Genomic DNA, 15,193 nt, shown 5'->3' with positions numbered 1-15,193 from the left:
CAGAGAGTGAGCAGTTTTAAATTGACAACAAAGACACGGACTTTCCCATGTTGGTGATAATGTGAGCATATGCTTCTGCCAATACTGGGTCAATGTTTTGGAGAAAATGTTTGTGATCACATGGAAATTCTGATAGCCACTTGCAAATGGAAAATTGTTTTTCTTCAAGGCAGTCTCACTGGAGAAATAGACCCTTCTCAAGGATAGCCCCAGATCCAACAGTAGAAGGCCAACAAAATCAACTCATGGATATCTTTGTAGTTCTTTGTCTCATAACATTAAAGCAGGGCATTGCATTTGTTTGTTTGTTTGTTTTTCATACAGGTTCTTTGTGTGTATATTATGGCTTCCACTTTTGGGTTTTCATGAGATTCCTGAGTGTGGAAATGTGTGTGTCTTTGCATCTGTATCTTTTTCTTTAGTTCTTTGTTTGTTTGTTTGTTTGTTCCTACTCTGGTTTGTTTGTTTTTTATTTATCTTATGTTCTTTTATCATTAATCCTTATAGGACTTTTTTTCTAATGGGAGACAGAAAGGGTGTGGCTCTGGTGTGATAAGAGGACAGGAAGAACAGGGAGAAGTTGGGGGAGGGGAACCTATAATCAGAATACATTGCATAAATCAATGTATTTCAGTAAGACAACAAAATATAAACAAATAAAAACTGAAAAAAATTGAATATGATTCTTATTGGGAAGATAATTTCCTCTGTTATTTTCACTTCACAGAATTTATTTCAAATGCCAGTTCATGTTCTTGGCAGAACTGAGAAGAGAGGTTTGGAATTTATGACTATTCCTTGATTCCCTATTCACAGCCTTCCCACTCCTGATACCCTGTCTGCAGTACAATCAGAAGTGTGATTAGAAGATAAGACTGCTGGGTCAATTCATGAGCCTAGTGACAGGTTCTCCGTATCCCTGTCTGTTTGTCACTCATGGGTCACTCTTTGGTCTGTTAATAAAAAAACCAAACATTGACATGTCCAAATATAAATCCTTTCTGTGCATGCTTTGTTTATGAGAACGTATGTTGATTTTTTTTTAACAAGGCAGATTGTCACTTAAAGTATCATAAGTGACTCTGCCATTGTCACCATGTTTAGACCCTGAGGAATTGCTAGGGAACCTGGAGACCTTGTCACTGTTGGTGAGTGACAGGGCCAATTCTCCTTGTCTCTAAGATCTACTTCCAGTGTTAACACTTGACCTGGTGAAGCCCGCAGAGACGTGGCCCTTACCGGCACTGCCCCTGGTTACTCCATCACACTCTCATACATACTGGTGTTGGGTTTGCCCTAGAAAAGAGTCTGTACTACTGGGAGAAAGAGGATATTATGAAGTCACGGAAAACAACTCATTCTTCTTCAGCTTCATCTCCACCTCCAGAAACACATCTAAGGAAGAGCTGTCCTCAAGGCTGACTTCTGTGTTAGTAGAGAGACAGCCCCGTATTACTGTGATGAACACACTGAGGAACATTAAACTCCCTGCAGTGTGCTCAGGAAGAGCACTGGAGCTCATCTCCAGCAGGGGGCGCACAGCACACAGGAACTCAGGCTCAGCCCAGGAGCAGGTGCACAGGGTGGCTAAGGCTGTTTCCTTTGGGATTTTGAGCTTCCCCCAAATATAACTGTTTCACTTTTCAAACACAAAAATAAAAAAAAACACAAAACAAACTCAAATCTTGACATAAGAAAATATAAATCACTTCTGGGTATCCCTGTTTTTATTTATAAGTACACATGCTCATTTGTATCCAGACAGATTTTCACTTATAGGAGCATAAATGACTCGGCCATTGTCATAATGGTTAGACCCTGAGGAATCTTGGGGGAACCTGGAGAGTTTGTTCTGCTGAGAGAAGTCCCGTCAGTGTGATTCTCTGTTTCAGTCTTTGGGATACAGACAGGATCCTACAGGCAATCTAGGCCCAGTGAATAAAAATCTGAAATTATTTCACATCTGACCTGACTCAGTCTATACAGGTGTGCACCTTAAACTCAGTGATGATCTGGACTTTCTTCATTTTTCTGGCAATTAATTTCTTTTTTAATTTTCAGTTTTTTATTTGTAATTAATTTTATATGTAATTAATTTTAGTCACCTCCCATCCCACTCTCCTTTATCTTCTTCTTTTTTTATTTTACAATACTATTCAGTTCTACATAACAGCCTCAGATTCCCTTGTTCTCTCCCTTCCTGCCCCCTCTCCTTCCCCCCAGCCAACTCCCCATTCCCACCTCCTCCAGATCAAGGTCTCCCCCAAGGACTGGAATCGACCTGATAGACTCAGTCCAGGCAGGTCCAGTCCCCTCCTCCCAGACTGAGCCAAGTGTCCCTGTATAAGTCCCATGTTTCAAACAGCTAAGTCATGCAACCAGCCCAGGACTTGGTACAACTGCCTAGATGCCTCCCAAACAGATCAAGCCAATTGACTTTCTCACCTATTCAGAGGGCCTGATCCAGTTGGGGGCCACTCAGCCTTTGGTTCATAGTTCATGTGTTTCCATTCATTTGGCTATTTTTTCCAATAATATAGTAGAACTGAAATTTATTATAAGCCACAGTCGTCCTAGGGACCTCCATACTACATATATAGCCTCTATGGTTCTATGGGCTGTGGTCTGATTGTTCTTTATTTTATATCTAGAATCCACTTATGAGTGAGTACATACCATGACTGTCTTTCTGGGTTTGGGTTACCTCACTCAGGATGATTTTTTCTAGTTCCATCCATTTGCCTGCAAATTTCATGCTTTCATTGTTTTTCTGTGCTGAGTAGTACTCCATTGTGTATATGTACCACTTTTTTTCATCCATTCTTCAGTTGACGGGTATCTAGGTTGTTTCCAGGTTCTGGCTATTACAAATAGTGCTGCTATGAACATAGCTGAGCATGTATCTTTATGGTATGAATCAGCATTCCTTGGGTATATGCCCAAGAGTAGGATGGCTGGGTCTTGAGGTAGTTCGATTCCTAATTTTCTGAGAATCCGCCATACTGAATTCCACAGTGGTTGTACAAGTTTACATTCCCACCAACAGTGGAGGAGTGTTCCCTTTGCTCCACATCCTCTCCAACATTGGCTGTCATTGGTGTTTTTGATTGTAGCCATTCTGACAGGTGTAAGGTGGTATCTCAGAGTCATTTTGATTTGCATTTCTCTGATGATTAAGGATGTTGAGCACTTCTTTAAATGTCTTTCAATCATTTGTGATTCTTGTTTTGTGAATTCTCTGTTTAGCTCTTTAGCCCATTTTTTAATTGGACTGTTCAGTATTTTGATGTCAAGTTTCTTGAGTTCTTTATATACTGTGGAGATCAATCCTCTGTCAGATGTGGGGTTGGTGAAGATCTTTTCCCATTCTGTTGGCTCTGTTTTTGTCTTATTGACTGTGTCTTTTGCCCTGCAAAAGCTTCTCAGTTTCGAGAGGTCCCATTTATTAATTGTTGTGCTCAGGGTCTGGGCTGTTGGTGTTTTATTTAGGAAATGGTCTCCGGTGCCAATGCGTTCAAGAGTGCTTCCTACTTTCTTTTCTATTAAGTTTAGGGTAACTGGATTTATGTTCAGAACTTTGATCCACTTGGACTTGAGTTTTGTGCATGGTGACAGATATGGATCTATTTGTAATCTTTTATACATTGACATCCAGTTATGCCAGCACCATTTGTTGAAGATACTTTCTTTTTTCCATTGTATAGTTTTTGGCTCCTTTGTCAAAAACCAGCTGTTTATATGTGCATGGATTAATGTCAGGGTCTTCAATTCGATTCCATTGGTCCGTATGTCATTTTTTATACCAGTACCAAGCTGTTTTTATTACTATAGCTCTATAGTAGAGTTTGAGGTCAGGGATGGTGATGCCTCCAAAGGTTGCTTTATCGTATAGGATTCTTTTAGCTATCCTGGGTCTTTTGTTTTTCCATATGAAGTTGAGTATTTTTCTTTCCATGTCTGTGAAGAATTGTGTTGGGATTTTAATGGGGATTGCATTGAATCTGTAGATTGCTTTTGGTAAGATTGCCATTTTTACTATGTTAATCCTACCTATCCATGAGCATGGGAGATCCTTCCATTTTCTGATATCTTCTTCAATTTCTTTCTTTAGAGATTTAAAGTTCTTATCAAAAAGGTCCTTCACTTGTTTAGTTAGTGTTATCCCATGGTATTTTATATTATTTGTGGCTATTGTAAAGGGTGATGTTTCTCTGACTTCTTTCTCAGCCCTTTTATCATTTGTGTATAGGAGGGCTACTGATTTTTTTTTGATTTGATCTTGTGTCCTGCCATTTTACTGAAGGAGTTTATCAGCTGTAGGAGTTCCCTGGTAGAGTTTTGGGGGTCACTTATGTATACTATCATATCATCTGCAAATAGTGAAAGTTTGATTTCTTCCTTGCCAATTTGTTTCCCTTTGATCTCCTTTTGTTGTCTTATTGCTCTAGCTAGAACTTCTAGTACTATATTGAATAAATATGGGGAGAGTGGTCAGTCTTGTCTTGTTCCTGAATTTAGTGGTATCGCTTTTAGCTTCTCTCCATTTAATTTGATGTTTGCTGTTGGCTTGCTATAAATTGCTTTTATTATGTTTAGAAATGTTCCTTGTATTCCTGATCTTTCTAAGTCCTTTATCATGAAGGGGTGTTGGATTTTGTCAAAGGCTTTTTCAGCATCTAAGGAGATGATCATGTGTTTTTTTTTCTTTCAGATTGTTTATATGGTGTATTACTTTGACTGATTTTCCTATGTTGAACCATCCTTGAATCCCTGGGATGAATCCTACTTGTTCGTGATGGATGATTGTTTGAGGTATTATTGGATTCGGTTTGCCAATATTTTGTTGAGTATTTTTGCATCAATGTTCATGAGGGAGATTGGTCTGTAGTTCTCTTTCTTTGTTACATCTTTGTGTGGTTTGGGTATCAGGGTAATTGTAGCCTCATAAAAAGAGTTTGGTAGTGTTCCTTCTGTTTCTATTGTGTGGAACACTTTGAAAAGTAATGGTATTAGTTCTTCTTTGAACGTCTGGTAGAATTCTGCACTGAAACTATCTGGTCCTGCGCTTTTTTTGGTTGGGAGAGTTTTGATGACTGTTTCTATTTCTTTAGCGGTTATTGGTCTATTTAAATGGTTTATCTGGTCATGATTTAATTTTGTTATGTGGTATTTATCCAGAAAATTGTCCATTTCTTCCGGGTTTCCCATTTTTATGGAGTACAGGTTTTTGAAGTATGATCTGACGATTCTCTGGATTTCCTCATTGTCTGTTGTTATGTCTCCCTTTTCATTTCTGATTCTGTGAATTTGGGTGCTCTCTCTTTGCCTTTTGGTTAATTTGGCTAGGGGTTTGTCTATCTTGCTGATTTTTTCAAAGAACCAACTCTGTTTCATTGATTTTTTGTATTGTTCTCTTGTTTTCTATTTTGTTGATTTCACCCCTCAATTTGATTATTTCCTGGCATCTATTTCTCCTGGGTGAGTTTGTTTCTTTTTGTTCTAGAGCTTTCAGTTGTGCTGTTAATTCCTTGGTATGGGATTGCTCTATCTTCCTTACGTGTGCATTTAGAGATATGAATTTTCCTCTTAGCACTGCTTTCATAGTATCCCATAAGTTTGGGTATGTTGTACTTTCATTTTCATTGAATTCTAGGAAATCTTTAATTTCTTTCTTTATTTCTTCCTTGACCCATTGATGTTTCAGGTGAGCATTATTCAGTTTCCATGAGTTTGTGGGTTTTCTATAATTTTTGTTGTTTGATAAGATACATGAGGTTATTCCATTTTTTTGTATCTGTTGAGATTTGTTTTGTGGCCAAGTATGTGGTCAATGTTTGAGAAGGTTGCATGGGGTGCTGAGAAGAAGGTATATTCTTTTGTGTTAGGATGGAATGTTCTGTAGATATCTATTAGGTCCATTTGAGTCATAACTTCTGTTAGGTCCTTTATTTCTTTGTTAAGTTTCAGTCTGGTAGGTCTGTCTTTTGGTGAGAGTGGTGTGTTAAAATCTCCCACTACTAATGTGTGGGGTTTGATGTGCGTTTTAAACTTAAGTAGTGTTTCTTTTATGAATGTGGGTGCTTTTGTATTTGGAGCATAAATGTTTAGAATCGAGACTTCATCTTGGTGGATTTTTCCCGAGATAAATATGTAATGTCCATCCTGATCTCTTTTGATTGATTTTAGTTTGAAGTCTATTTTTTTAGATATTAGGAAAGCTACACCAGCTTGTTTCTTAGGTACATTTGCTTGGAAAGCCTTTTCCCAGCCCTTTACTCAGGGGTAGTTTCTGTCTTTGAAGTTAAGGTGTGTTTCTTGTATGCAGCAGATAGATGGGTCCTGTTTTCTTATCCATTCTGTTAGCCTGTGTCTTTTTATAGGTGAGTTGAGACCATTGATATTGATGGTTATTAATGTCCAGCGATTGTTAATTCCTGTTATTTTTTTTTTGGTTGTGTTGTTTTGTCCCTTCTTTGGTGTATGTTGGTGTGAGATTATCTATTGCTTGATTTTTCATGGATGTGTTTAGCTTCTTTGGGTTGGATTTTCCCTTCTAGTGCTTTCTGTAGGGCTGGGTTTGTGGACAGGTATTGATTAAATCTGGTTTTATCCTGGGATATTTTGTTTACTCCGCCTATGGTGATTGAGAGTTTTGCTGGGTATAATAGTCTGGGTTGGCATCCGTGGTCTGTTAGTGTCTGCATGAGATTTGTCCATGATCTTCTAGCTTTCATAGTCTCTATTGAGTAGTCTGGTGTTATTCTGATGGGTTTGCCTTTATATGTTACTTGGTCTTTTTCCTTTGCAGCTCTTAATATTTTTTCTTTGTTCTGTGTGTTTAGTGTTTTGATTATTATGTGGCAAGGGGACTTTTTTTTTGGATCCAGCCTATTCGGTGTTCTGTAAGCTTCTTGTATCTTCATAGGTATTTCTTTCTTTAGGTTAGGAAAGTTTTCTTCTATGATTTTGTTGAATATATTTTCTGTGCCTTTGAGTTGGTATTCTTCTCCTTCTTCTATCCCTATTATTCTTAGGTTTGGTCTTTTCATGGTGTCCCAAATTTTCTGGACTTTTTGTCTTAAGACTTTTTTGTCTTTAGTGTTTTCTTTGACGAATCTAAAATATTACAAAAATAAATGTAATTTCTGTGGTGATGACAGGCAAAATCCTCAAACATGGTGAAATATACAAATAGCATGCCAAAGAGTTCATGTGTGTGCAGTAAGGGAAATGGTTAGCAGAATAAAGAAACAGAACATGGCGAGATATATCTCTTTATGCCCTGTTTTATCTCTTTACTCCCTATTGCACTCCTTTCTCCATCTACCACTCCTGCTGACCCTTCTCATCCACTCCTGCTGACCCTGCTCATCCACTCCTGCTGACCCTGCTCATCCACTGCTGCTGACCCTGTTCATCCACTCCTGCTGACCCTGCTCATCCACTCCTGCTGACCCTGCTCACCCACTCCTGGTGACCTTTTCTCTCTTTCAACCATTGCCCTTCCTATTCTCTTGCCTTTCTCAGATAGCCACATCCTCTGAATGTTCATGGTTGGGATGGCCTTGCCACATCCAAAGACATTATTTCATGGCTCTTCTCTCCATATTCTAGCTCTTATAATCTTTCCACCTCATCCTCCATAATGGTCCTTAATCCTTGGAGGAGATGCTATCCATGATTCCTTTAATGCTTTGCACTCCAGAGTTTTCTATCCATAATACTTTGGCTCTGTTGCTAGTCCCTGCATTTGCTATCACTCTCTAGAATGAGAAAGAAGCTCCTTTCACCTAAACAGTGAGCAGAACTATGATTATAAACATAAAGACTTAAACAGGAGTTTGCATACTTGTCCATTTAGCAGAATCTCAGCAGTACATTCTAACCCAGGGCCTATTACCTTCAGCTATATGCTTTGGATTAGGTGAAGAGTGCCAGGCATGCAATGAACTAGTGGTTGCTCTCCACAAACTGATTTGGGATAATCAACCATTTTTTCAAAAACGTGAATGTGAGCCATGAGACAGGAGATAATACAGGCACATTACTGTTCTTTCATTGAAAATAAAACTTTTATGCAATGTATTCTGATCATAGTTCTCTTCTCATCTACTCCCAGATCCCCTCAACACTCTATCCTTCTATAATTCACCCCATTGCAGAAGATAATACTAAAATGATCCATTGAATATGAGGAAGTCAAGCTGGTCTCTAATTAGAAGTTTCACCCACCCAGGCTGACTAGAATTCATAACTGGAAGGGATCCAGAAAACCTCTACCTGCTCTGTCTCAATCTGGGTCAGATCTTGATGTAAGAAATACACTGCCTCATGAATATGTAAATGAGAACTTGGATCTGCACACCCCTGAGAGCACCAAAAGAGCAGCCTCTGTTCACAGTCCCTGAGCACACAGATTGTCAACATGCACCGGAGCTGGGTCATCCGCTACATTTTGGCAGCAGCTACAGGTAAACCGATCTCTATTCCCAGGACAGGAAAAGGGAAAGAGAGAGAGAGACAGAGAGAGAGAGACAGAGAGACAGAGAGAGAGAGAGAGACAGAGAGAGAGACATGGAGAGAGAGAGAGAGAGAGAGAGAGAGAGAGAGAGAGAGAGAGAGAGAGAGAGAAAGACTAAAGCGACAATGGAGTTCTCTCTACAGCTGTCCACTCTCAGGTTTAACTGTGACAGTCTGGGGTTGAACTGAGAACTCCTAGAACTTCAGCACAGGAGTCCTGCAAGGAGTTTGACTCAGAAAACTTCCTCAGTTTCTCTGTGAATTGGCTGAGGCACGAGCATGGACTTGAGCTTGAATGGATTGGAAACACACCCCCAAGCACTGGCAGAACATACTATGGACATAAGTTTCAGGACAGAGCCACCCTGGATGTAGACATCGTCTCCGACACAGACTCCTTGGAGCACAGCAACTGTCATCTGAGGACTCTGCCGTCTATTGCTGTACGAGGCTCAGTGTCAGCTCACATCTGAGGTGTGTCAGAAAGGAGCAAATGTGTCTGGAGGAGCAAGAAGCTGCCTTGGGCCTGAGAGGACAGGGAAGAGCAACCGGAAGCCTTGCTCAAAACTTGTGGTTAAGGACTGAGGAGAGGAACACCAGGACTAACAATTACTCTCTTTGCATAAGGAGTTTTCCTAGTTACCTTGCATTAAAGAGTCAGAGAACAGAAGTTTTACATTAATGAACTTGTTCCACATATTCCCGTGCTGATGGTAATGTGAGCACAGGTTTTCAACATAATTGGGTCAGTTTCCTGGGTTGAAATGTTTGATCATATATTACATCAGTGTCTAATTTCTAGGAGATGACCAACTTTGCTGCTGAATTACTATTGACAAAATTCCCTCAACAGCCCAGTTTGTCTTCATGATATTTGAGGGGTGGGTTCAAAGACAACCATTTATCCTGATTTCACATTCATTTTATTCCCTAGTCCTTATACCCTGACCTATAAGCCTGTCACAGAACACTGACTCAAGATATCTCCTTCACTCTTTGGACACAGGTGTGTCACAGTCATCCTGAGTGCATTACTTAAAACGTATTTAGTGATTTCAGATGCTGATTCATGTAATTTTTCAAGATGAATGAGCTTCAGAGCTCGTTCGTAACTTCTGCAGGAGGACATTCTAGTGATCTCCAGAGATATATCTAAACTTATTTTTTCCCTGCACCTGAGATAGGTGACCACTGAGGAAACCATGATATATTAATCTGTGAGTGAATCAGAGTGAGAAGATAAGAACTATGTTCCAGACACAATCTTATTTTCAAAGGGACTCAGGAATAGTGCAAGTTTTGCTCAGGCCTTTCATTGCTGTGCAGAGGATCAAACATAGCACAGTGACAGAAATAATTGTTGGGCATTTACAATCAATAAAAATAGGCCCAGGCAGTGTAGAAGGGTAACATAATCCAGAGTAAAGAATGAGTGCGAATATTAGAAATCAATGTGTGCATGTATTTTACAGAAACTCTTGCCCAATTTCACACACATTGTACCAGCTCAGTCCATATTGTGATCCTCACAATAGTTTAACTTTGGAGAAAAAGCTCATGTCAACTTTTTATTATGCCACTGAGTCTAGACTTTGGTGAATAAATTCAGTGTTGAGAGGAAAATGTCTTTTTAAATCCACACAGATTGATCAGGCAAAACTCCTGCACATTGCCACCCTTGATAGCCACTAGCAGCCCACCATGCTGGAGTATGGAGAACACCATTATATAATTACCCTGGAGAAAGAGGTGCTGAAAGCCAAGGGAAGCACCTCCAGCACCCTGAAACAGGGATAACTGTTCCTCAACAAGGAAGAAAGTATATTATTCTGTGGGTGTTTCTCAGTGTTCTGGCATTCCACAGGACATCTTATCAATTCTGACCAGTGATAGAAGAGAAGACATGTATCAGACTGATCCCAGCCCCTTCTATCCTACAACAGTTGGTGCATCTGATTCATGACCTCATATTAGAGCAAAATATACATGAATAACCTGAATTTATGTGGTGCATATATTTGTATATTCTAGCGACACTTCAGACATTTAAACACACATGCACACATATCCTACATAATGCTATTGACTTTTCTCATTCCTGAAAGCAAATTCAAAATCCATCCTTCTTCCATGAAAATGTTCAGCTTCTGCAAAGCTTTACATGCACAAGACCTGTCCAAGAATAAGAGGATAACTGGAAATGTAGACACGGAGAGATAAAGCGGTTGCAACACACATATCCACCACACAGGAGAATCTTTGTCAAGAGACCTCCCCTCTCCCCTCATTCCTTTAATTGCATGCAAATGCAGTGTGGGAAACAGATTGAGTCTCAACATATATTTTCTTGACTTCTATTTTCTAAAAATGTGAATATATTTTTCTGGACTTGTTAAGTTTTCTGTTCTACAGTGGTTCATCCTCTTTCTGTGCACTCCTTCATCTTCATGTCTCAGGAATTCCTACATAAATATATGGGGCACTGCATCCCACTTTAAGACTCAGTGTCTTAAATGACATCATGTGCTCTGTCCCAGGTACAGTCTGATGAAGGTAGTCAAGACTTTGTTCTCTCCTGTTGTCACCTTCCTACAAGTGGGAACTTCTGGAGCTGGATCCAACTGTCACCAGGGAGGAGGCTGCCATTGAGAAGGGCATTGATGATAGAATAGAAACAATTTAAAATGAATCTCTGAAACATCCAGTCAGCACCTCCAGATAAACAAGAGCCGTTTCTCCCTCCAGCTGAGCTTTGTGAGCACTGATGTTGAAGGGTTGTGTTATAGCTCCAGGGAGACAGTGCAGCTTCAGTGTAACCATGGCACACCAACCTGCAGGGGAGCTCATGACCAGCAGGGGGCACAATGGAGCTAAGAATCCCCAGTAGAGAGATGGAATGTGTGCAGAGGGGACTCCATAAACTGTGGTTTCCTTTCTTGGGTCTACTAGCTGTCCTGCATCTGCTATGATTGACATGTGATGTTTCCATGCTCAAACACAGTAAAGATTCTTGGTTAAACACTTCACGGGTTTATATTTTCTTGTTTATATTATTCAGTTTTCATTTACTTTTTACAATTTTTTTTTCGTGGAAAAATTTCATACAGTGTTTTCTGATCACTGATTCCCCTCCCCCTACTCCTCCTAGATCTTCCTATGTCCTCTCCTACCCAACTCCACACCCTGTCTTTTTCTTTGTAGGAAAGAAAAAATCAAATACAAAAAAGAGTTTAAAAAGGGAATAAAACTAAACAAAAATAAAACAATAAATACTCTCTCACACAAGCATACACAAAATCCTAAAAAGTACAACTTTGACTATGATATACAGGTAAAAGACAATTGAAACAAAAAATGTACAATAATGTGATATGAGAGAAAATATCTATAAAATACCATTGAGTTCATGTTACTTTGTGAGAGCCTGGGAAATAGCTGAGCAGGTAAAGGTGTCTAGTGCCAAGATTAGCCATATCAGTTTGATTGCTTAGATCCACATAATAGGATACAAGAATTGAATTCTGTAAGTTGTCCTCTGAGGATCACACATACACCTTGGTACATATGTACCCTGTTCTCACCACTAAAGATAGTATAACAATTTTTAAAACAATTAAATTTATGGAGAGAAACTCCTGAGAACACACACCAAACTGTGGATCTATTGGAATTTGATGATGGATGAGGAAAATATAACCAATTGTCTCTGGAAGGTTTCTGGAGGTTTCCTATGTTCTCGTGACTCCACCTATGTGTATATAGGTAGCACTGTTTGGTCTCACTGTGTTATTAGTTTGTGAAACAAAAGAGATCATGAAGTTGGGAGAGAGATTTATTGGAAGGTCCCAAGGGGAACCAGTGGGGCATAGTGGTGTACATATGATCATAATGTATTTTGTACATGGATTATAATTTCAAAAAATATAAATTGTGAAAGGTAAAAATAACAATTTTACATATGTTTAGAAATTTCAGACATGTATATTTTGTACACTGTGTATATTTCCCCATAATCCCTACCCTTATTTTCACGTACTCTTCCTTTACCTTATTTTACTAAACAATTTCACAAATACATCATTATATATTAGCATTCTTAGTTGTATGCAAGTATGGAATATCTAAAAACTAATAATGAGTATCATTTAATGTCTGTGTTTCTGGGTTTCTCTTAATTAATACATTTATCTCTAGTTGCATCCTATATTCTATAACTGAAGTAAGTTCCATATTCCTTGCAGTTGAAAAACTTCTGTTGTGCTGCTAAGATAAACATGTCTTCATGGTGAAATCCTCTGTTGACAGATGCATAGTTTGTTTCCATAATTCAGTTATTGTGTTGTTGCAATCATCATTGCTGTTCATCTGTTTCTGAAGCATGTTTACTTTTGGTCATTTGAGTGATTTTCTCAGCATATAATCTTTTGGTAAGGTAAATAATAATTGCATATATCTGAAAGGAGTCTGCAAACTTCAAACTTTGCAGATTTTAAATTTCCCTTCATTGTCATCATCATTATAATTGTCATCATCATCACAACCACCTTCTCTAAATAAATCTGACAACCATGTTAGAAAGTGAAGCAAATGTCTCAGGCCTGAAATCTACTGAGAGCTCAGGTCCTGATGATACAACCTCAGCATCTGCACAGGGCTCATGGAAAGATCGTGGTATGCATTTCCTGAGAGAGGATTCAGACGTGGTCCTCAGCATCCTGCTGCCTGACCCAGGAGTCCTCTACCTTCTCTAGCAGGACTAGGTACTTATATAAGAAGTACCCTACTCATGAATATGCAAATTCTTTGAGTCTATGGTGGTAAATACAGGAATGTCCACACCCCAGAACAACATATGATTAGTGTCCTCTCTATAGTTACAGGAAACACAGGTCCTCACCATGGGATGTAGCTGGATCATCCTCTTCCTCCTGTCAGTAACTACAGGTAAGGGGCTTTCCAGTTCCAAACCTGAAGAAGGAACAGGGACTGAGGTGACAATGACATCCACTCTGCCTTTCTCCCCACAGGTGTCCACTCCCAGGTCCAGCTGCAGCAGTCTGGGGCTGAGCTTGTGAAACCTGGGTCCTCAGTGAAGTTGTCCTGCAAGGCTTCTGGCTACACCTTCACTGACTATGGTATGAACTGGGTGAAGCAGAGGTCTGGACAGAGCCTGGAGTGGATTGGATGGATTGGTACTTCAAGTGGTAATACTGAGTACAATCAGAAGTTCCAGGGCAAGGCCAAACTGACTATCGACAAGTCCTCCAGCACAGCCTACATGGATCTCAGCAGCCTGACATCTGAGGACTCTGCGGTCTATTACTGTGCAAGAAACACAGTGTTACAACCCACATCCTGAGTGTGTCGGAAACCCTGGAGGAGCAGGAATCTGCCCTGGGGCTGAGATGACAGAGAAGATTAGACTGGAGACTTATTCAAAAATAATCATCCTGAGTGTCCCTTTGTCTGTGATTTCACTGTCTTACAGGGTCTTTGTCAACTTTTCAAAAGGAAAAATAGAGGGAATAAAATGATGTTGATTCATGATGCCTCTAAAGTACACTGTAACTTGACCAGCTGTTTACCAGTAACCACCTCTGTTGACATGATTCCTTTTTAATAAACTAAAATAGGAAAAACTTTGGCAATACATGATGCTATAAATATCTCTTAAATCTAAGGGACTGGAACTGTTGCTGGAGTAGCTGGAAATAATCCATAATATGAGTCAGGCCAGTAAAAGACAAATCAACAGCATGTGCACAAACAAAGCTCCTTTCATAGTCCAATTTTGTTTCCCTAAAACAAGGAAAGGCAGATTGTTGGAAGTGGTCTCCACAGATTTGGGGGTAAGTGCTTTTACCTTTTCTATAAAATCCAATTTTATATCTTTATTTATTGGTACATCTGATCATGAATTGCTTTTGGAAGTAATAATCAAATCTCTTATTGTTTTAGGTTAGGGATGGAGCTGAGTGTCATGTGGAGTCCCCAGTGTGTGGAGTCTGCTGCTTTGGCAACAAGCTGGGCTCCTGCTCAGATTGCATTGGGAAAAGAGCAGTGGGATTCCAAGATGGGAATGTAGAGACCTGATCCTGTCATCAGCAGCCCTGGGTGCTCATTCCCCTGTTTCCTGAAACTGGATTCTCTTTGTCACCACTATCAACACAGACTGGACCAGTGAAAATGCATCTTACAATGTGCAGGTGTTTTAGGGGGAGGTTCACTATTCTGAGGATGATTAGCAAGTTTTCATTTAAATTACTTCTGTAAATGGCCTGTTCCTTTCATATGTGAAATTCATATGAGGCCATAATAACATAGCCAGAATCTGAGCTCCTCTGGGCAATCATTTTGTAATGCTTTTATTAAATCAGCAATAGTATGAGAAGTATTACCAACTAGAGAATGAAGCTTTTACAGTTTAAATTTACATTTTAATAGGCACAGGAAAGAGACAAGGTAGAAGTAGCTTCTTTACTAGCTGGCTGCTGCTCTCTAGTTGGTTGCAGATGATAGACAAAGTAATAAGTGGCTCTGTACATTTCTGTGTACAGCGGGGAATATGCCTGTCGGAGTATTAATACCAAGAGCTTTATTCCAAGCCGTTATAGCTGTGTGGCTGCTTTGGCGGTTAGCAGCTTGAGGGCTGGCAAACAGTTGGGCCACTGTT

General features: G+C 39.6%; 1 pseudogene; it reads left to right on the top strand.

The window, feature by feature from the left end:
* Window positions 1–13,418: 13,418 nt before the first annotated feature.
* LOC102904738 (immunoglobulin heavy variable 1-84 pseudogene) lies at window positions 13,419–13,879 on the top strand (annotated as a pseudogene).
* The last annotated feature ends 1,314 nt before the right edge of the window (window positions 13,880–15,193 follow it).

Source organism: Peromyscus maniculatus, chromosome 14, assembly GCF_049852395.1.
Source record: "Peromyscus maniculatus bairdii isolate BWxNUB_F1_BW_parent chromosome 14, HU_Pman_BW_mat_3.1, whole genome shotgun sequence".
Lineage (NCBI taxonomy): Eukaryota > Metazoa > Chordata > Mammalia > Rodentia > Cricetidae > Peromyscus > Peromyscus maniculatus.
Note: the sequence above shows the minus strand (reverse complement) of the source record. Positions and strands in the feature narration are given on the sequence as shown.